General features: G+C 43.6%; 5 non-coding genes and 1 pseudogene across 5 annotated transcripts; all 6 read right to left on the bottom strand.

The window, feature by feature from the left end:
* Positions 1-1,712: 1,712 nt before the first annotated feature.
* LOC126984956 (U2 spliceosomal RNA) lies at positions 1,713-1,892 on the bottom strand (annotated as a pseudogene).
* A 175-nt stretch (positions 1,893-2,067) lies between these two features.
* On the bottom strand, positions 2,068-2,265 carry LOC126984896 (small nucleolar RNA U3). The gene has a single exon (XR_007738198.1). It is a non-coding gene; the product is annotated as a small nucleolar RNA U3 (small nucleolar RNA).
* Positions 2,266-6,744: 4,479 nt separating this feature from the next.
* On the bottom strand, positions 6,745-6,907 carry LOC126984927 (U1 spliceosomal RNA). Its single transcript, XR_007738227.1, has one exon. It is a non-coding gene; the product is annotated as a U1 spliceosomal RNA (small nuclear RNA).
* A 5,708-nt stretch (positions 6,908-12,615) lies between these two features.
* On the bottom strand, positions 12,616-12,808 carry LOC126984939 (U2 spliceosomal RNA). Its single transcript, XR_007738239.1, has one exon. It is a non-coding gene; the product is annotated as a U2 spliceosomal RNA (small nuclear RNA).
* A 1,266-nt stretch (positions 12,809-14,074) lies between these two features.
* On the bottom strand, positions 14,075-14,190 carry LOC126984904 (U5 spliceosomal RNA). Its single transcript, XR_007738205.1, has one exon. It is a non-coding gene; the product is annotated as a U5 spliceosomal RNA (small nuclear RNA).
* Positions 14,191-20,674: 6,484 nt separating this feature from the next.
* On the bottom strand, positions 20,675-20,837 carry LOC126984910 (U1 spliceosomal RNA). Its single transcript, XR_007738211.1, has one exon. It is a non-coding gene; the product is annotated as a U1 spliceosomal RNA (small nuclear RNA).
* Between the last annotated feature and the right edge of the window lie 1,272 nt (positions 20,838-22,109).

Genomic DNA, 22,109 nt, shown 5'->3' with positions numbered 1-22,109 from the left:
ATATATATATATATATATATATATATATATATATATATATATATATATATATATATATATATATATATATATATATATATATATATATATATATATATATATATATATATATATATATATATATATATATATATATATATATATATATATATATATATGTATATATATATATATATATATATATATATATATATATATATATATATATATATATATATATATATATATATATATATATATATATGTGTGTGTGTGTGTGTGCTCCCTGCCTTAATGTCTGGCTGAGACATGGACACACAGTGACTTCAAGAAGCGCGACGATGCTTTTAGCATTATACAACCCTGAGTGAAGGAGACCAAGGGGATATAAATAAATTTACTACGACTACCCCAACTTTACCTTGCTTTCTGGCATGGTGGCATGATACTTCGATAGGTTCCAGTCCGGTTTAACCTTTTATCTCCTGGGGGGATGCTGAGTACACTGTACCCACCCACCCATACTACCTATAATAATGTAATATCAAGAGGTTATTAGGGGGATGCGCGAACGCACTCCCCCGCTATCAAAAATTTCGCACTGGAGTTAACCACATTTGGGTTAATCACAGGGGTCAGCACCCCCGGAGTGCAATGGTCAAGAAACATTGAAAAAGCTCCGCAGGAGTGCCTACGGGACCCAATAAGGTCAAAATGGGGTTTCATGGGACAAGTGAGGCCCACTACCTGTCTGCACACCCTCTACCGCCAGAGCCAACTAAGGTATATTTATATAATTCGCCTCTTAAACAAGATTTCCCAGAATCTACTCGCTAAACGAGCACTAAGTGGGGCTGTAAAAAGAATATATTTGTGTCTGAACCTACAATATTTTAACTTTACTCATGAAGAAATAAAAACAAAACATTTTAGTTGAGCATACCCTGAAGTTGCTGATGGGACAAAACTTTTGAGGAGTATCTTAGACATGTGAACATTTCCAAAGGTATTACTTGAACAAAAAAAGATGGCACTTGAAAAATGAAGCTAAACATAAAGTGATGAATCAGTAGGAACACAAAGAACACTTGTAGTATGAGCGAAGCGCAGGGAAGGAATTAGCACTTAAAGAAAAAAAATCCCTGATGCAGCTTCAAGGTTACTCTGTCTCTAGACACTCACACCTACACATCTAGCAATACCCAGAGATTAACTATACTGAGTTTGCACTAATCGGTCAGAGACACGCCAGTCCTCGTCGACAGACCAACTTGGACGGCTAGATTTCGATCGCCGATAGAGTCGGTCTGTCGGCACCCTTGCCTTTGGCAATGGCCCGTGCAAGGGCCTGTTTCCCCTAGTGATACTAGGGGTAAATCTTTGAAGATGCTCTAATCGGGAGGGTGATAGCGATAAGTCTAGTTCGTGATCAGGCCGTGGTGAACAACACACGATGGTCTAATACCCGTATTCATCTTGGTTTTTTTCCACCCCCGGGGAAGTAAAAATGATCCCGGAATTGCAAGACCGGGCTGATTCGTGACAGAGGTGAAGCAACCCCACAGCAAATGGCCCTCATCTTAGCATAATATATGTCAAGTTTCTGGCTACTCCAGAGACACGAAATTACAGAGCTGATCCGTACAAAGCAAAGCCCAAGCATTAACGCATGAATCATGTCTCCTTCATCCACCTTATAACATTATCATTATCGTTTACTGATTCCTCCCCTGGGGGAGTAGACCGATCCCGGAGTTACTGCAATACCGGGCCGATCCGCGGCAAAGGTGGAGCAAGCCCTTAATCCAAAAATCAGATTAATATCGTAGATCCTACATGGGTATCGTAACAGATATTAGGCTGATAAGAACTTTTACTACACTTTGATCTTAGCCAAAAGGCCGAGAAGCCCTGTGCCCGCCAACCGAACGCCTCCCTTACCGACGCCAGCCCAACACAGGCTCACCACAAAATATTCTTCATGCTCGACTGCTCGTAACACCCAAATCGGGAAGTCGCAGATATTAGGTATTATTTCCTCCCAAACGGGAGGAGTATCAAAAAAAGGAAGATCCTCTATAGTCCTCCACCACTCAGCCTGTGCTCGGCCCGCCACGCCCCGCGAACGGGTGGTGGACGGTCCTCAAGCCCCTGGCCAGGCCACGGGGCAGTTTCCCGCTCAGGGCCGGACACTTAGCCTCGTCATCGTGGCGTGAGGTCACTCCAAGTTTCGGTCAGGGAACTTGGCTGTCATACTATAGAAGTGATCCTATGAAGTATGATCATACCTTCCCCGGGCAGCGGCGGCCCCCAATACGCTACGGCGCAACAGGTGGCAGGTGAAAATAATTACCTGTGTGCATTATAACCCCAAGCCGGTGTTGAAGCGGACTTGTGGGGATAAATTATGGAACTAAAGTGGACTTGCTGTATTATCATAAGCAAATTTTGGAATCTTGAGCACTGATTTGCAAACAAATCAATATTTTTCGCAAAACATATTATTTAAAAGGCTTAGTTACCCTGAGAAGCGCAGGTTTTCTGCCATGGTTGTTAGCTACAACAAAGAACTTTCCACCGCAGTCTGTGCTGTTGTGCAGGTCCGCCGTTCTCAACGCCTAAATCATGAATAACTTTCAATCTGAATTGTATAATGTATTTCTATTGCTGTTAAAATTATGATATAACAAGTGTGTATGTGCGTGCTGACGCCGCCAGCTCCACACACGCTCATCACAAAATATTCCTCATTCTCCTGACATTCACTCTTCATTGAACGGGTCGCGCGGCGTAACCAGCCGCCAGAGATATAATTCGGCTCAGTGTCTCTGAGAGGAAAAGGTAAAGAAGCCCAGCAGGAGTGTTCGCAGCATCCCAAAGATCCGGAAGGACGGCTCCACGGGCCAGCCGAGAGCCTCTGCGCCCGTTGTACACGCGTTGAGACGAGGATGACTTTTCACCCCAACCTCGCTTGTCACTCAAAGAAAGTTTTCATAGGAACCTACTCGCTGAACACTGAACTCGCTTAACTGAGGTACAGGGAACACCTCTTTTTGCTCATCTGCATAATTGTATTTGTTTGTTTGCACTATGTAAGTTGAAAAGAAATTTACTACTTTTGTAAATGCAGTAAATAAATTCACTACTACTACCTACCCAAACCTGGAAAATATAGTCTCAACCAGCCTAACCTGCCCTGGCCACGCTGGCCTATACCCAATGATTAGTATACCAAAATCTCCCTGGGTGAATATAAATACATACAACTGATATAATAGAGAATGGAATTAAAGCTTAAAGGAAACTAATACTGATTATTCTTTTTTTAAAGTGTCTGCTTCCTACACTGTAGTATTTAGTGTTCTATAATTATTAGTCTTTAAATTATGATTTTATTTGTCATTATTAGTGAATAATCTTTGCTAAATATATAGCACAATGTATATTTTGCAGAATGCAATATTGAATGCTACCTTCCCTGTAAATAGAAAACCAATTGTTGTAACAATACTAAATAAATCAAACAAATCAACATTCCTTAATGAACTAAACAAAAAACAAAAAAAACAAAAAAAAAATCCAATGAAAGGTAGGTTAAGTTGGCCTAAGTGTTCATCTCTGTCACACTGGCCTTTGACCCTGTAACTAACTAACTAACAAGGAGCATATGCCAGGCTGCGCGCTGTTTCACTCACCCTCCGGCTGCTGCTTTCACTCCCGACAGTCCCTCTGAGTGGGCCTCCAAGCAACACTACCCCTTCAGTTAAAACCCCCACTTGGCAGGATCGATCAACTTGTCGAACCATGAGCTATGTGGGCCCCAGACCCTTGGTTTCCTCCACTCAGTGTTGTCTTGTACGTACAAAAACTACCTTACTGGAAAGAATGACGTCCTGGAAGTGTGCCACATGCCCATAATGCCGGACTAAACAGTGAGAGGCCTTGATTCAGTTTCATCAAATAGTCTCTGGTTCGGCATATCATTTTAGAGGTACCCCATGATCCTGTGAAGGCACTTCATACCATCAACACACCTCTTCACGTCATAATTCGCAGTGCTCATGTCTCACAGCGATAAAGAAAGAGGGGGAGCACAAGCGACTTGAAAATTCGGATTTTTGTCCTATATACTTGTGTTGAGTGATTCCACAACACTGTGGGCCAGGTCAATCCATGGAGTGACTCCCTGGTAAGACCGACTATTGTTATGCACTATGTTACCAAGGTAAGTGAAACTTTTGGTGAACTCAATGTCCTCACCACATGCATGGACAGACTGAACTGTGTCATCCATAGCAGAGAAATCCACCAGGGGGGGAGGGGTGAAGTTTGACTAACTTAACAGGGAATATGGAGATGAGCGCAGCCTTCTCTGCCACAACTGGATACGGAAATGCGCGAAGCGTATGACAAACCTAACAAAACTAAATCTAACCTAATATTCCCTAACTATAACTAACCAAAAACAATCTGGCCTGATCACCCCCTGCCAAAATACAATGTGATAGACTGCACTCAAACTTTATACATCAATATTTTGAGATTTGTATTGTGGAAGGCATGTGTTACTGCACTGCATTCAGAGAAAAAACAACAACAATGCAAATTGTCAGTATTTCTTGTAAGCTTCTGGGAGGCTCCTAGCTGACAGCTGCCTCATCAGGGGCTGCATGGCCACTTCACCTTGTAGCTAGACGAGTCCTTCCCTCACCTTCAATGATCACCGTGTCACCATCGAGTAGTCTAGTCTGGTCTGTTAGGGGGATTTTAAGGACGGATTGTGAAAATTCTTCTACAAGCATGAAATTCGGCACACTTGTAGTTTTTGACATGCTGAATTCAAATCTGCCGGGAGTCAAAGCCAATTCTCAACAGGGTCGCCATATTCGACAATTCAAAATGGCGGGCACTCAAAAACTGACTTTTTCGTTACTAGCCAACCAAAAGTCACATAATTACTATTAAAGGCACTTTTCTGGGGTTTTAGACCTCGCTGATTCAAAATCTGATGTCTATTTGGCGATAGCATTGACAAGGGACGCTTTCCAATAGGGCGGCCGCTAAAAAAAAAAAAAAAATTCCATAACTTTGACACTTTTAGCCATAGAACCACAAGTAAAACCTATTTTCATAGCTTATGTTTGTATTTCATTCTCTTTTCAACACATAAGCCTTATATCCGAGATCAAGGTATCAATTATTGATCAACAAAATCGGCTAATAACCATCAAGACAAACACTATCCAATCAAAAAGCCAGTAAATTAAATTAATCAACCAACCAGTGTATCAATCAGACCACTTCCTGTGACTGTATAACACCGATTCATGAATCCTCATTGTTCACACATCCACCTTCGCATTTACACAGACCTGTGCAACGAACGCCAGCTCTGCAGCATTTGCAGTTCCCTGTACATGACTTCGCACAGCCACACTGCAAAAGGATGGAACAGGCCTTACTGCTGTCCTCAAGGGTTGTCCAAAAGGGCAACCATCCACCACTGCTGTCCTTGTGCCACCCCAGTCATGAAAGTCAGGAATGTCCTGGTGGACAGACGTTGCCTGAATCCAAAAGAAGCTGGGCTGCAGCATTGCTCTGCGGATGTGTTAATACAAAGCAGCTTGTCTTGGTGGTAAGGCCTCTAATGTCTTTTTCCCACTTGTGAAGAGTCGAAGCCTAGCCTCACTGACTCGTTCCATACCACAGCTCTTGCTGTACATGACTACAACGAAGCGCTCTAGAGTGCGCATGTGCCGAGACTGTGGGCTGAGCTCTTGGGGTTCACTGGTGAGGGCAACAAGGGTGTCCGTCAGTCCTGGTGTGCTCTGCCAGTGCCAGGCTGACTTCTTGCCACATCCCAGAAACTGTGACACGGTGTCACAGCCAGTGACCGCGTGGAATAGTGGCAGTGCCAGGCACCTTGATGGTCCCAGCTGGGCAGAGATAATGTGGATAGGAATGTCACGCATCTTTTTCCCACTGCCGAAACACACCCACAACTCGGACAGCCCAAGTGATGAAAAGAAGTGAATGGCCAGGATGACCACATCACTGTCGACTGTGCGAACCAAGACAACCTGGTGGCGCTGCTGTGCTGCATGGGCGAGATGGAGCAGTATCCTAGTATCAGCCTCGGTGTGGTTACATGGCTGAAGATCAGACACGTCATGTTGTTTGTTCGAGAGGAAACTCTCCTTGTTGGTGCTGAGGAGAAGTCTTACACCCAGATCCTGCTTCACAAGCTGTGTACTCCATGCAAACTAGCCAAAAACTAGCGCTACGAAATTATTCACGTGGAACAAGCATCAACGAAGAAAGAACACCAAAATGTAACGCTACGAAATTATTCAAATCCGTGGCTGAGTAACAAGACAATAAGTTATCCAAATGCAGACACTAAGTACTTGAATGTCCATGGGGAACCTAGATGTAGCTAAGAGGCTCTACTAATAGCGCAGGAGATTCACCACAAATCGTGTTCTGAATGAAACTCAAAATCGTATCAGCAAAATACAATAATTTATTTTTCCAAACGAACATTTGATTATCAGAGGAAAAATATAATTTAGCTTGCGAAATGCATTCTCCTTATATCAAAACTGGCATATTTCAATATCAAAGGACAATTAGACAAGAGCTTGTAAAATGCAAAGCCACTTAAAGCAAAACTATCACATTTAAACATCAAAGGAAAACTTGACAAGTGTTTCTTATCGCTGTACACCTATATTCCTACCTAGTATATAACTAATGTGGATTAGGAAGGGGGATGCGCGAACGCAATTCCCCGCTATCAAAAATATCGCACTCGAGTTAACCACATTTGGGTTAATCGCAGGGGTCAGCACCGCCGGAGTGCAATGGCGGGCCTCGCCCTGGGAAAACCGCCTTCATGATCACGGTATCTCCTGTGCCAGGTAAGTATGCTTTCCGCAGCAACCCGGCCACCCACATCTCTGCAGGCTCCACACGCGCACTCCACAAAATTATCCTTATGAACAAATAAGTTATTCTTCAATCACTAGGCCGCACGCTACTACCCTTCGAATAATAGCAAAGTTCAGAGTTTTATTACCGTCAAAATCATCATAAAGCTCTGCAGGTGAGTACATGAATCAATAATGTAAAAAGTTCCACGGGCCAAGTGTGGCCCGCTGCCTGCCTGTACGACCTCTACCGCCAGAACAAACCAACACAGGTTTATCATCCCGACATTTAATTCGCGTCTCAAACAAGATTCCCGAGAATATACTCCTTACACGACCATCAAGTGAAACTGTTAATTGGAAAAGCATATATTTGAGTCGAAACCTACCATAGGGGAACTTTACTCGTGATGGAAAATAACAAAACATTTAGTTGAGAACGCCATCAAGTTCATGACTTGACAGAAAACGATTGAGGAGAGACTTAACTACAAGTAAATATTTCCAAAGAAACTTGCTGATAAAGTTCGTTTTTTTTTTTTTTAATTTGAGCTAAATGTAATGTGATGGGAGTCAGTGTGAACACCGAAATCACTCTTGTATCCAGTATGAGTGAAACGCACGGAGGAATTACCACTCGAAAGAGTAAACGCATTTTTCTCTTTTTTTTTATGCACTGTTTGCTGGTTGGTGTGTAATGCCCCGCGAGCTTATTTTTCCATCCTTCCTATTTCCCAACACGGCCTCTGCGTGTATCGAAATAACACGAGAAATTAATCACAACAAGGAGAGGGTATTCCCCGGCTGCCTGGGATTGAACCCGCGACCAGCGTGACGGAAGAGCCACTCCTTACCGAGTCGGCCAAAGAGGTACCCCACTGGCTAAGTGGGTTATGGGAGGCTCGTTCATCAGGCCGTCGCCGCACTACACGGCTTTCCCCCCTATGTAGATTAATTTCTGTGTGTTGACAATGTCCCTTTGAGACATAACTCCACAATGTCCCTTTGAGACATACCTCCAACTCTTCCCATTTTCTATTACCCTCGGAGCATGGGCCATCCTACCTGTTACCCCTTCGGGGAAACTCAACAGAACTGCAGAAGAGGATGCCCACCGCTATGCCACCACTGTAATGCCCCGCGAGCTTATTTTTCCATCCTTCCTATTTCCCAACACGGCCTCTGCGTGTATCGAAATAACACGAGAAATTAATCACAACAAGGAGAGGGTATTCCCCGGCTGCTTGGGATTGAACTCGCGACGGGAGAGCCACTCCTTACCGAGTCGGCCAAAGAGGTACCCCACTGGCTAAGTGGGTTATGGGAGGCTCGTTCATCAGGCCGTCGCCGCACTACAGGTGTATGTAATAAGTTCGCAGACTGGCAGCACAGCGTCTGGAGTCTGACTCGCTGAGTTGCCACTGATAGTCCAGATTGATACAGGCTTTGTGGATTTTTGTCTCTACTATCCTATTGCTTATGGGATATTGTGAGTACAGTGGTGCGGCGTCTTCTGGAGTCATAAAGGTATTTTTCAGTAAAAAGTATTCATGAATACTTTCAAGAAGTATTTGTATTTCTATTTGATTTAAAACCTTTTCAGTGTATTAGAATTCAATTCGTATTCGTTGGAATTTGAAGTATTAGAATACATACCTTTGTATTCACTCCACCCTTGATTACACGAGCCGTGATTGTTTATAGAGCCGATTCGTGCAAGACGAAGACACTCACACGGATCATATACCTACCCGATCCACAGTATAGCATTGCAACAAGTGTTTATTCTTCCCCTGTAGTCCATCTTCCAAGGGGTCTGTTGGTATACATTCGGGTGGCAAATTCTCATATGAATTTTTAGTAACTTTAGAGTCCATAGATGAAAAAAAAATTATGATAACAGTGCGGCTCAGGTAGCTTTTTGTGTGTTATCACGTGACCTTTTATACTGTGTGCGACGACGATAAATTTAGGGGGTAGGGAAGATAAGGTGCACAGTGTAGCTTAAGTATCAGCAATAACTCATAAATCTTTCATTGTAGTTTTAGCTGGAGACCTGTCTGCCTTCTGGATGACCTACGTGGACATCGTTCAAGATGTTCTCCTTGGGCTGATAAGGGCTGCTCGTGAGGGAAACTGGGACCTTCACCTTCACGCTATTCGCCAGATGATCCCTTGGTGCTTTGCATATGACAGACTTAACTATGCAAGGCACCTTCCAGCGTATTACGCTCAAATGACCAATCTTGCTGTTGATTACCCAGAGATCTACCAAGCATTCCAAGATGGAAACTTTGCTGTTCAACTCACTGACCAAAATCCTTTTGGGCGCATTCCCGTGGACCAGACCACTGAGGTAACTGTGAACAGAGATACACAAACAGTTGGTGGCACCACCAAGTTCAGCCTGAAACCTGGAGCTGTGAGCCGGTACTACCTTACGGCCGAACAGAGGAGTGGCTTTCTGACAAAGCTCAGGAACATTGTACAACTGAACAAACATGGCTCAGACCATCCTGATCTCCTGGACTCAAGGCGGCAAAAAGACGAAGAGTCTGTAGCAGCAGTGGAAGAAACCCTTGAGAGCTGGACCAATCCCTTTGAAGAGAACCTTGAGTTGATGAGCATATCAACAGGGACTGCTGCACCAAAGGATGTTGCTCAGGATATCAAAATTGCGCAGACAAAAGGAGAAAATGTATATGCGGCATTCAAGACTGAGAGACTGGCAACAGATCCACCTGCAAAGAAGTTTCATGACCCTTTGAAAAAAAGCTCTTTGAAGACTTTTGGATCAGCTGCAAAGAAGCAGCAGACAAAATGTGGGGATGGCAGGTCGCTGATCCTAAGAGCAGACAGATGGCTTTTTGGGCGGATGATCGTCATGGGACAGAGCAGAAATCTTAACATGAAAGACCTCATGTGTTACCCCCTGGGTCCACTTCCCTGGTCACTTGCTGCACCTGATGGTAGTCTCAGAAAAACCAATAAAGCTGCCCTGGCTAACAGCATCAAGAAGAACGCTCCACTAGCTGACTCTCTTCCAGACCATTCAGTTACAATTATTGATGGAATGGGTCTTGTCCAGCGAGCAAAATTTGATGGCCAGCAGCCCACCTTTGCTGAAGTTGCTGAACGCATTTTCTCTATGGCTGTCAATGAAGGGTCAGCAAGTGATCGAATTGATGTTGTTTTTGACTGTTACAAGAAACTCTCCATCAAATGCAATGAAAGGGCCAACAGAAGCAGAACACCCGGACTGAGTGTCCAGAACATAACACCAGGGCAAAAGATCAAACAATGGCGCAAGTTCTTGCAACAGGAAGACAACAAAACCAACTTGGTACAGTTTCTTGTCAACGAGTGGAACAGTGAGAAGTATCTGAAAAAGCTTGGCCAACTCCACAAGATCCTCTACGTCACCTGTGAGGAGAAATGCTATCGTTTCTCTGCTGTCAGACGTCGGGATGTGGCAGAGCTTCAGTCCTTCCAAGAAGAAGCTGATGGCCGGCTGCTGCTGCATGCTTCTCATGCTGCTCAGGATGGCTTTGAAGCTGTGATGATCAGCTCCAACGACACTGATGTCATGGTCTTGAACCTGGCTTTCTGTGGTGTCATCAAAACACCGATGCACCAGAAGTTTGGATCAGGCACCCGCACGCAGCTTGTAGACATCACCAAAGCAGCAGAAGCTCTTGGACCAACCGTCTGCAGTGCTCTTCCTGGCATGCATTCATTCACCGGGTGCGACTCTGTGAGCTCTTTTGCAGGAAAAGGCAAGCTTGCAGCAATGAAGATGCTCAGATCTGACAAAGAAGCACAGGAGACATTTTCGGATCTGGGTAAGAACTGGGAGCTGTCTGATGAACTGTTTGACAAACTGGAGAGTTTCACCTGTCGGATGTATGCCCCAAAGCAACCAGCGTCGGGGGTAAATGAACTGAGATATCAGTTGTTCTGTGCTAAAAGCGGTGATACAGAGTCTCATCAGCTACCTCCCTGTCAGGACTGCTTGCAGAAATACGCCCAGCGAGCCAACTACCAAACTGCCCTGTGGCAACGCTGCCTGTCTGGTGACTCTGAGATTGCAGACCCAACTAAGAGTGGATGGAAAAAGGAAACGCAGGATGGGGAAGAAATCCTTGCGGTGGATTGGATGTCTGTCAAGCCAGCACCTGATGCTGTATTGGAGCTGTTGGCCTGCCAGTGCCCGAGGTCATGTACCTTGCCTAACTGCATCTGCCTTCAGAATGATCTCAAGTGCACAGACATGTGCAGGGCGAAAGACTGTGAGAATCAGCCTGGAGAAGATGACACTGAAGTCTTGAGAGGAGATGTTGTCATGGATGAAGACGAAGAAGATGAGAACTAGTTCTGACCAGAAAGCATAGACCTAGACTCAAGATTCAGAGACAGTGCTGCAATTCTTTACCTGTGACTGTCTGAGATGACAACTTCCTTTTCCCCAGACACAATAATACACACATGTAAGACATTATCACTGTTGTGCTTGCATCCTGAAATCTATGTGTGTTGGTTGGTCTTATCATTGGCTTTACTGTTTATTTCTTTTATCATCTATTTTGATGTTTGTATCTTTTTGTTTGTTTGTTAGTTTGTTTGTTTGTTTTCTGTTGGTATATTTGCTGGTTGTTTTTTTTCTTTTCTTAAAAATTCGTTCTTTGGTTATATTACATCATGCAGGAACCTGCTTAACGTCAGTTGAACAGTCTCTTGGAAAAGAAACCAACATGGTGATGGTCAAAGTTATTCATTTTCAAAAGACACTTTTTGTGTGAAAAGTAAATTCGTATGCACTGTGCATTAGTGTTTGCAAGTTAGTGCACCTGCAAAAAATGAATGTCATCAAAGCAATAAATGCTTGGCTGTTGTCATTAAGTTTTCTTTGAAAATGCAAAAGGAAGATAAAACTGAATGAATTAATATTCTTTTGGAAACACTCAATTGTGTAATTATGGTTTATTTACTTCAATCTATGCCTAATATCAACAAATGTCTGAAATAAATGCCAATTTAATTACGAATTCCATCAAAATGAATCATTAGTCTTCCCTACCCTCGAAAATGATCGTCGGACGGTAGCGTTATAGATCGTATGATAACAGACAGAAAGCTACCTGATCCAGACTGTTATCATAATTTTATGGCATCTACAGACATTGTACTTATCAAAAATCTATATGAGCAATTGCCACTAGAGGGTATACCAATGACCCTGAATTAAGGAATTGGAAGAAAGACTACTGGGGGAGGGGACCGACCTTGAAGGTACTGCAATACCAGTGCGATCCCCGGCAAAGGTAAACTGATCCATGGCAGAAGGAGCATGGACCCAACATGAAGGCAAGGGTTATAAATACCGGGCCGATCTCCGGCAAACTTTCTTCTTCAGTTTACATCTTGCATAGTGCAAATAATTTACAATTATGTAGATGAGCGGGCAGTGGCCCTCCGCTGGGGGAGTGTCATGGGACCACCCAAGTGTCTGATCAGGTCACACCACCCGCTCCGCTCCCTGCAGAAGGGTGTGTTGAGACGTGTGGTCAGCATGGAAGAGGAGCTGAGCTGTCTATCACCTCCAGGAGCCGTGACACGGCGTCTGAATCCGTTACACCACGAGGGCGGCTGATACCTAAGAGCATATAGCCTTAGGCACCATAATTATATCGAGTTATTTTCTCCCCTGGGGGAGTGGACCGATCCCGGAGGTACTGCAATACCGGGCCGATCCGCGGCAAAGGTGGAGCAAGCCCCTAGCACTTCGCCATAGTCCAAAAATCAGATTAATATCGTAGATCCCACATGGGGATCGTATCAGATATTAAGCTGATAAGAACAGATACTACACTTTGATCTTAGCCAAAAGGCCGAGAAGCGATGCCGCTCACTAACCGAACGCCTCTCTTATCGCCGCCAGCAACACACACGCTCACCACAAAATATTCTTCATGCTCTAAACTGTTACACTGCAGACACCGGGCTGAGCGCTACAACCCTCCGCCTTGAATCAAAATTCAAATTTGGGGTATTGTTAGAAATAGTTAAACAAACCCCGCATGAGTCCTCAAGACATTCAAATCCGTCTAAAGACGGCTCCATCGGCCGCCAGATATATGTCACCTACAAGCGGTAACCTACAAGCGGTAAATACAGGCTTGCACCTCCAACACTAAGATCGCAGCTCAAACAAGAATTTATCGGGAATTTACCCGTTACACGAGCACTACATAGCACATTCAATAGGTAGCCTAAATAATATGTATGTTTGTCAGTAATATCCACTTTAATCGTGGCGAAAAATGAAGAAAGCTTTTTAGTTGAGAATACCATTGAGTTACTTATTAGACAGAAAACTTTTGAAAGAGTAACTGAAGTTTTGGGGGATTTAATCGATCGATCGACGATGGACTAATAAAGCAGGAGTAATTAACTTGGTAAGTCACATTATAGTTCAGCAGTCTGCGACATGAAACTCATCATCGCAGTTGAAAACCATGAATTCTGCGCAACACTGGTGGCGCGGAATATGTTTATGTGCATTCTATAGCAAGCTGCCTCACCTACCGAGAGATGTCCTAATATCATCTGTAGACCTTGACCCTTCTACTTTTTCTCGAGCAGGTATTAAGTACTGTGGCTCTTTGAAAAGAAGAAGAAAATTTAATATTATTTGAATTTCACATGGCTTGTTAGACATTATCTTTTCTCACACGAATATGAACAATTTATCATCTCAGGCAATCCTTTGACCCCCCCCCCCCCCGACCCCCTCTCTCCCTCTAGCCAGGTGATATGACTGCCATCCCTATGATCTGCAAAGTAATCATTCAGTACTCGGTTTCGAAGAGTAATCAAAACCGAACTACTCGGTTTGCAGGAACTACTCGGTTCCCCCTTCCCTTAGTTCCCTACCACTGACTATTTAAGCATTTGACCACAGACTATTTGAAACCAACAAGGATATCAGAAATTATTGGATTTTAGAACCTAGTCTACTAAATCACTAAATCTCTACATCTTCATACAAGACTAACATAAGGTTACACAAGAGATACAATTTACATAGTCTGGCCACCTCTTATTTTTTGTTGAAGGATTAACCTTTCCTTACGGAGGTTAATACGATATATTCATCACGTTATATTAGGCCCACTAGGTGGGCCAAGAAAAAATTATATAAGACTCATTGAGTTGTTCCCCTCCACGGAAATCTTTAGTAAAAGGCGAAAGATTTATGCGTTTTGAAGGGAAACCAGAGTTGCCACAACGCAGCAGAATCTCCGCCAAACTGTCTCGCGCTGAACACCAACAGCCGGGTCACATCCGAGCTAGAAGGCCGCGGCGCCTACTGCACATGCTGGTCTGTTGTCCAGGGGCGCCCTGCCCCCTAGGCAGGCTGCTGCTCTACGCAGCGCATAGTGGAACTGATTACTGTTGGACGTCATTTCCCGACACACTGACGGAAGCGGCTAATTTTGTCATCAAGACAACAAGCGCGCCCTTCCTGCCCGCAAACCTGCCGCCACTCCAGCCTCCCATTGCAATACTACCACCATGGACACAAATCATTTGCGTCGTACGCTTACATACATGCACAAGTCAATCTGATATGTAGGAAACTGTACGGGAAAGCGGTTTTCACGATGCACTTTTGTAAATCTGAAATTTCGCAAGGCAAATTACAAATACACTCTGTAGGGTACTTATATTTTGATTGCTCACACTTCTTATACCTCTCAAATCGTGTAAACCCCGCAGAGACACGCCAGTCCTCGTCGACAGACCGACTTGGTCGGCTAGATTTCGATCGCCGATAGAGTCAGTCTGTCGGCATCCTGCTACGGGCCGCCATTTGGCTTAGCCCGTGCTCCCCCACGCAGGGACGGAGCATTTTTGCACTCTTAGGACAAGGGCCAGTTTCCCCTAGTGATACTAGGGGATAAATCTTTGAGGAGGAGGAGGTAAACCCCGCCCCCCTCCCCCACCAAAAAATAATGATAATAATAATAATAATAATAATAATAATAATAATAATAATAATAATATAGGCATTTTCATGCAAATAAGATACTCTTTAAACGTTGACTAATCCTCTGGAGCGAATCCTTGGTTTGGGCATTTTGGAGCTTACTACGTCGTGTGGTAATGAAGGCGTGTGTAGGTATTGGTGGATAGTCTGGTAAGGATGAGTGTTTTAACCTTGTGTGTCATCATTGTAGTGGTCATATTGTTGAATTTATAGTTTTGACAGGGTCCAAAGTGCGATTGTTCTTCTTGTGTCCCGAGCATCCTGTTTTGGATATGCAAAGGCCTAAGATTTTGCCTATGTTTTATGCATAATTTGCTATTATTTGTTCAATATTACTTGCACCGAGTCTGATGATAGTAAATTTCCCTGTTTGATTTTAATTGTCCACATTTTCTCGTAGGCGTTGTCTTGTTTTGTGTTTTCGTTGCTACTCATGAGTTAACCACATGTGATGTTCTTCTGGGGGACCGGCACGAGGCAGCTGTCGTAATGATGTCTTATTCGTTCACAACTTGTTAACTAAGATTTCCCTTGGGCGGCTCATAGATGTCTCTTAAAAATAATGGATGAAAAAGCATCACACATTCAACGCTAAGTGAAGCTCAGCAAAACATTCAACATTATATAGGATGGCAAAAGTAACATGCGTGGTGCGAGCGGTACTTGCCTCGAAGAAGAATGGAACATATTTCTCCTTATCGCAGTTTCCTTTTACTCGGCAGCCCCTAAAAGGACCCTCCTAGAATGATAAGAAAACAACGTACTTAAACAGGCAAGCAAATATATTCACAAGGTTGTACACACCATCAGATGAAATAACAAATCACGTGCTATACATACCTCAACCAGTGCCGGATTTACCAAGTGCGGGGCCTGTAGCAGATTGATTTGATGTACAGATAATGACCGGGAAGTAATTGAATATTTTATAGATTTGATCTACATTCTACAACAACAAAAACAAAAACAACAAAAGTCTAATGTAATGTTTTATTTGCAAGGAGAAATATAAAATAAAAACTTCAAACAATGACATTCAAAGGTCTTTTCGACGCATTTTGATCTCTGCAAATTTGGCAATTATTTCAGAGGAGTTCAGTGACTTCAGAACGTCATTTTCAACATTCAGAAGAGTTAAATAGTGTAGCCGCTCTTGCCCCATCGTGTTTCGTAGGTAGTTTTTAATCAACTTCATTTTTGAAAATGATCTCTCTCCAGTACAATTAGTTACCATCATACATAGATAAATGCGTAACAAATTGTCAATGTTAGGAAACGTGGTATCAATATTGTTTTCTTTAATCAAAGTGAAATAGTTGAGTTCTGGAGAGGAGCAATCAACACCAATGTGCTTTACAAATTCTGAAAACTGAGGTAGTTCATCTTTCAATCCGTCTTCCAAATCATGGGGATATGCTTCTAAAAGTCTGTCAGCACTTTCTTGGATCTGCGCAGGTGTTAGGTCATGCAGATTTCGCAAAAAACTAAACCGTGTGTTCAATTGAGTGTATGCCTTGCGACGTTGCTCCAGCGCAGATAGTAGGCTGTCCATTACTGCAAGAAAAACTTCCACCCGGAATCGGTCTTTAGGTGATTGATTATCTATTGCATCTGGAACTGAACGGCCACTGCCTACATCCTCATCGCGCCTTCGATTTCGAGCAATTCTTCTTGTTCTTGTTGGTCGGTAATCCTGCACTTGAGTCAGGTTCTGCGCCTCTGACTCAAACGTATCGAATTGTTCTCTGAAATTCTGTAGAGATCCTGCCAAAGAGGCACACAATGCTGAAGCAATGTTGAGATCTTGCTGCTTTGCTTGAAGAGAGGCTTGAGTTGCCTGGAAGCGCTCCAGTAAGCTATTCCAAACAACCACTAAGATTCCAGTTTCCAACAACTCCATTTTCTCGAGGAGTCCATTTGCCTGCTGTCGACATTCTGCCTTTTGCTCTTGGTCATTCGCAAGTTTCTCCAGTGCCTCCTTTATAAAGGAAAACACTCTTTAATAACCTTAATGGCATCAGCTCTTGCGGACCACCGTGTTGCAGAGAGCCTCTTTAGCACTCCACCACCTGCACGCTCCAGAATGGACCACCGGTGTGTTGAAGCAGCAAAGAATACATAGATATTTTCAACAAAGTCAAAGAACTGAACTACTTCTGGACACGCTTGTGCAGCGCATACACCAACTAAATTCAACGAATGAGCATAGCATGGAACATATTCTGCAGCAGCACCAAATTTTTCTTTGACAAGTGCCTGTACTCCATTATATTTCCTGCTCATGTTGGACGCGTTGTCGTAACTCTGTCCACGGCAATCGGCAAGATTGATACCCTTCTCACTGGTGTACTGTACGAGGCTGTCGAAAATCTGCTGAGCAGTATGGCCTTCCATTGGCAGAAATGCCAGAAACCTTTCCACAGGCCCTGTTGGCTTGACATATCTTACTGTGAAACAAAGCTGGTCCGTGTGAGTAATGTCCGGGGTTGAATCTAGTGATATGGAAAAGTATTTAGCTTCTTTCAGTTCACTGACGATTGTATCTTCAGCTGCTTTTCCCAATATCTCGACTACCTCTTCGCAAATGGTCTTTGATAAGTAGGAAGTGTGCCCTTTTCCACGGTTCGCATGCATCTTGATGTGTTGGCACAAGAATGGATCTACAGTTGCAAGAAGCTCCAACAGTCCCAAATAGTTTCCGTTGCTAGGAGACCCTACTGTTTCATCTGTTCCTCTGAAGGCCAACCCTCTTTCACACAAGAACTTTATGACATTTATGATCCTCTCCAGTAGGGAACCCCAGTATTTCTTCTCGTCCTCAAGTTGTTTCGTCAGGGCAGCATCAATTTTTTCTCCATCTTTTCGGAGATTGATCAGGTACAGGACCGCAGCTTTGTGCCTCGAACTTAACTCGTGTCTCTCAATGAGCAACTGTGCATTTTTCCAGTCATTGAAACCTTCACAAAATACGTGCAATTCAGTGTTTGATGAGGCTTCTAGTTTGCAGATAAAACAGTACAAATTGCCTTTGGTCTCGCTGTAGCATAACCACTCCCTAAGCCGCTTTTCATTTGTGGTTTTATGTACATGAGTAAAATATTGCTTTTTACAATATCTATTGCAACCTTCAGCCCCATAGAATCTCTTTGATTTGGTAAAGTCACTGTTCATGTGTTGACATTCTGAGCTGCCTCTTGCTGCCCATTTCCTTTTTTGTTCATATGTAAGAATTAAAGGCCACTCCCCAAATCATTGGATTGAGCTGCCAGATCTGGAATGATAGGTGTTGGTGAGTAGCAAGGCTGTTGAGTTTCTATTGCCTTGGTTGGTTCCTGTTGTTCTTGCTCTGTAGTACTTGAGCTTGAGCAAGGCTGCTGAAGTTCCAGCATAGTATCATCATCATAAGTAGTTGAACCAACAGCAGATGGTGACGTAGTAGAAAAAACGTTGTGAGTTTAGGCATTTTTGCAGTAATGTCTGTGGCTCTTCTGATGCCTCTCTCTTTCTTCTGGCTTTCTCTGCTCCGGAAAGATATTTCCTTCCCATATCTCTGGCTCGTGAAGTCATTGTGAAGTCAGTCCTAAACAGTGCTTAAACAAGCACAAAAGGGAGGACACACTGGTCACCCCACAGAGCTTCACACAGCTCAAAACACCACCAAAAATAAACAGAGTAGTCCCCAGGGCCTGTCTTGCTCCTTCAAGGAAAACAACGGCGGGACACTCTCTCAACACCCACAGGTCATACCCCAGGTCCACTCCACCAACACCAAAAAAAACACAGGACCATCAGGAGAGAAAATAACAGCAACACACTCCTCCTTCTACTCCTCCTCGGACTCCAAACACTCCTCACAGACTATGTACACACACAAAAGAAAATAAACACGGGCTTTAACTGGTGTAGGGCAAGACTCAGCCACTACAGGCCCTCTCAAAATAAAATAAAACACACCAATCTCACTCACACACAGACAGACAGACAGTCAGCACCCTCATGGTGCCCAAGAACAAAGGGAGGTCAAGCAGCCCCCTTAAGGCCTCACAAAAGCCTATACAGTGCAAACAACAAGCACTCAAATAAGGGAGGATCTCTCTATCACTCCCAGTACCCCTAAGGGCAACTGCTGGCGTCAACACGCCCTTAGCAGCTCTCACTCCAAACTATTAACCGCCACCCACGGTTGACTTATACTCCCATCAACACAGGGGAGGAGAGACACCACCATCAACAAGGGCCAAAACTACCACAAATACTACTGTGTATGAGGCCTCAGCCAGCTTGTGTCACTGTTTACTGAGGGGGGAAAAGCACACAAAGGCAAGAAAGCCCACAACATTTACGTTAAGATTCCCCACAACAGTAAAGCAGAGAGCACAAGCCATACGTCTATCTAGAGTGGTGGTAAGCGCGTCTCTGCCTGCCAGGCCTCTGCCTAGCTCGCTGCTCCCTCGCGGGTAGCCACATCGTGACATTACTTCACTTTCCTTCTTGCTCTCTCAATACACTCGCTACTAATTAGGTTCTATCATCACACACAGCCAAACACTTCTACACAACCCTCAACACTCTTACACGCACTTCAAATCCCCCAACAACACTACACAGCCACTAAACAGTTCACAAATTATCATACGCAGCATCCCACTTACACTCCCTATCCTCCTCCAACGCTGTCGCCTTTACAACTTCGTCATAAGGACTCACCTCACTAGCTACTCAACAAACACACCCTCCTCATCACCCACTCTCTCATCATCAACTACACACAATCCCCACCACTATTCAACTCCCGTAAACAACCTACAATACATACATGAAGGGTGCGAAGGGATGAAGGACCGGGGTCCCTAGTCCCCCTCACGGGCCTCACGACAGCCCGCGACAGCACACACACAAAGAAATATTTTCTTCCACATAACAAGTCCCCAATTGTTACAATTTATTTATTTATTTATTTATTTATTTATTTATTTATTTTTTTTTTTTTTCTCAACCAAGCGCGGGGCCCTTGTGAAGCGCGGGGCCCGTAGCAGCTGCTACATCTGCTACTATGTTAATCCAGCACTGACCTCAACGAAGAAAGGAAGAACGCTGGCCGGCGGTGTCCCATGCCATCCAGGCAGCTGCAGACAGCCAAAAACTCGCGCTACGAAATTACTCACGTGGTACAAGCATCAACGAAGAAAGAAGAACGCCAAAATGTTACGCTACGAAATTATTCAAATCCGTGGCTGAGTAACAAGACAATACGAATCCTAAGAAGTTATCCAAATGCGAATGTCCATGGGGAACCTAAATGTAACTTAGAGCCCCTACCCATAACAAAGGAAATTCACTACAAATCGTGTTCTGAATGACACTCAAAATCATAGCTTGCGAAATACACTCCCATTTTATCAGAACTAGCATATTTGACTAGCAAAGGAAAATTAGACATTAGCTTGCGAAATATACTCCACTTTTGTCAAAACTAGAATATTTGAATATCAAAGGAAAATTAGACATTAGCTTGCGAAATACACTCCCCTTTTATCAAAACTGGCTTGTTTGAATATCAAAGGAAAATTAGACATTAGCTAGTGATATGCAAACCCTCTTGGGCCTCTTTATATCACAACTGTAACATTTAAACATCAAAGAAAAACGTGAAAGGTGTTACATATAACCGTAGACCTATATTCATGCCTACAATATAATTAAGATGTGTATTAGGAAGGGGGATGCGCGAACGCAATCCCCCGCTATCAAAAATTTCGCACTCGAGTTAACCACATTTGGGTTAATCGCAGGGGTCAGCACCGCCGGAGTGCAATGGCGGGCCTCGCCCTGGGAAAACCGCCTTCATGATCACGGTATCTCCTGTGCCAGGTAAGTATGCTTGACGCAACAACCCCGCCACTCTAGTGCAGCCTGGCACAACACCTTACGTAACTGATATTTTTCTTATGGAACATCTCTTTATAATGTATTTGATAAATCCATATTTTCTATTATTCCTTTAAAATTAAAAAAAAAAATCATATATACTACTGAACAATTCCTTGAATGTGTACCAATCTTCCTTATTGGTCCCAAATAACATTTGACCTAACACTTACCTAACATGCTACTTTCTCATTTTACTGTTATCTCTTGAATATAGATTCTTTCTGGACTTTTCAACCTAACTTTACATGCGACTCAAAGAAGACTTTCACAGGAACCTACTCACTGAACAGGAACTTAGTGGACTTCTTTATAAGCTTTTTCTAATGACAACTGCAACAAATCTCTTTAGTTCAGTCTACAGTGAAGAGACGATGAACGTAGCAGAAAACTTTGGAGGACTGACTCAGCTGCAGGAACTCATTATTTCCCGATAAACTGCCAAGATGTGAAATACGTCCGCCAGCCCAAAACACTGAGAACAATTATGTCAGTGACAACACGCAGACCACCAGAAGAAAGGGCAGAGTGCACTGCTGGACACTGGAGAAAAGAAAAGTGAAGGAAACAACGAAACCAAACCAAGCACCAACATTATCAACTCATACATGACGAAAACATCAATGTGACTTACTATAACATCATTATGAGGAATGAATCCAGCTTTATTCAACCTACCTATGCATATTTTACCCTGCTTCCTTGCGTCTAGCCTTGTAAGGAAATAATGCTATCCTAACCAAACGAAGAATACAGCCTTGTCCACCCTAACCTGCCCTGGTCAGGCTGACACACAAAACGATTAGTATGACCAAAATCCCCAAGTAAATTTTAATACCATTTAAAAACGGTATACAATACTTAAATAAACTAAATGATGGTGACTTTTCTTATAGTATCTGCATGCTTCCCATATTGCAATATTTAGGTTTATCTTTTGTTTGTTTTTGTTTTGTATTTCGTGGGGGATATACCCCAAGGGAGGAAGGCGGTGCATGCCGCGCAACCACCCAGGCGGCAGGTAGAGAGGTAGAGGAGGCCCATCTGGCAAGTACCGAACTCGTGATAAGATATTTAAAAGGCCGAAACCAGCATGCTGGCGAAAAGAGCCGCTGAGCGGCTGAACTCACCCTGACCGAGACCAACCAAAACAGTCTCCGTGACGGGCAGCGACTGCAAGCAACCTAGCCTCCTCTCAAAATACAGACCTCGCACACACCACA

Source organism: Eriocheir sinensis, chromosome 57, assembly GCF_024679095.1.
Source record: "Eriocheir sinensis breed Jianghai 21 chromosome 57, ASM2467909v1, whole genome shotgun sequence".
In the NCBI taxonomy this organism is placed as follows: Eukaryota; Metazoa; Arthropoda; class Malacostraca; order Decapoda; family Varunidae; genus Eriocheir; species Eriocheir sinensis.
This window is presented reverse-complemented; position numbering and strand designations above follow the sequence as displayed.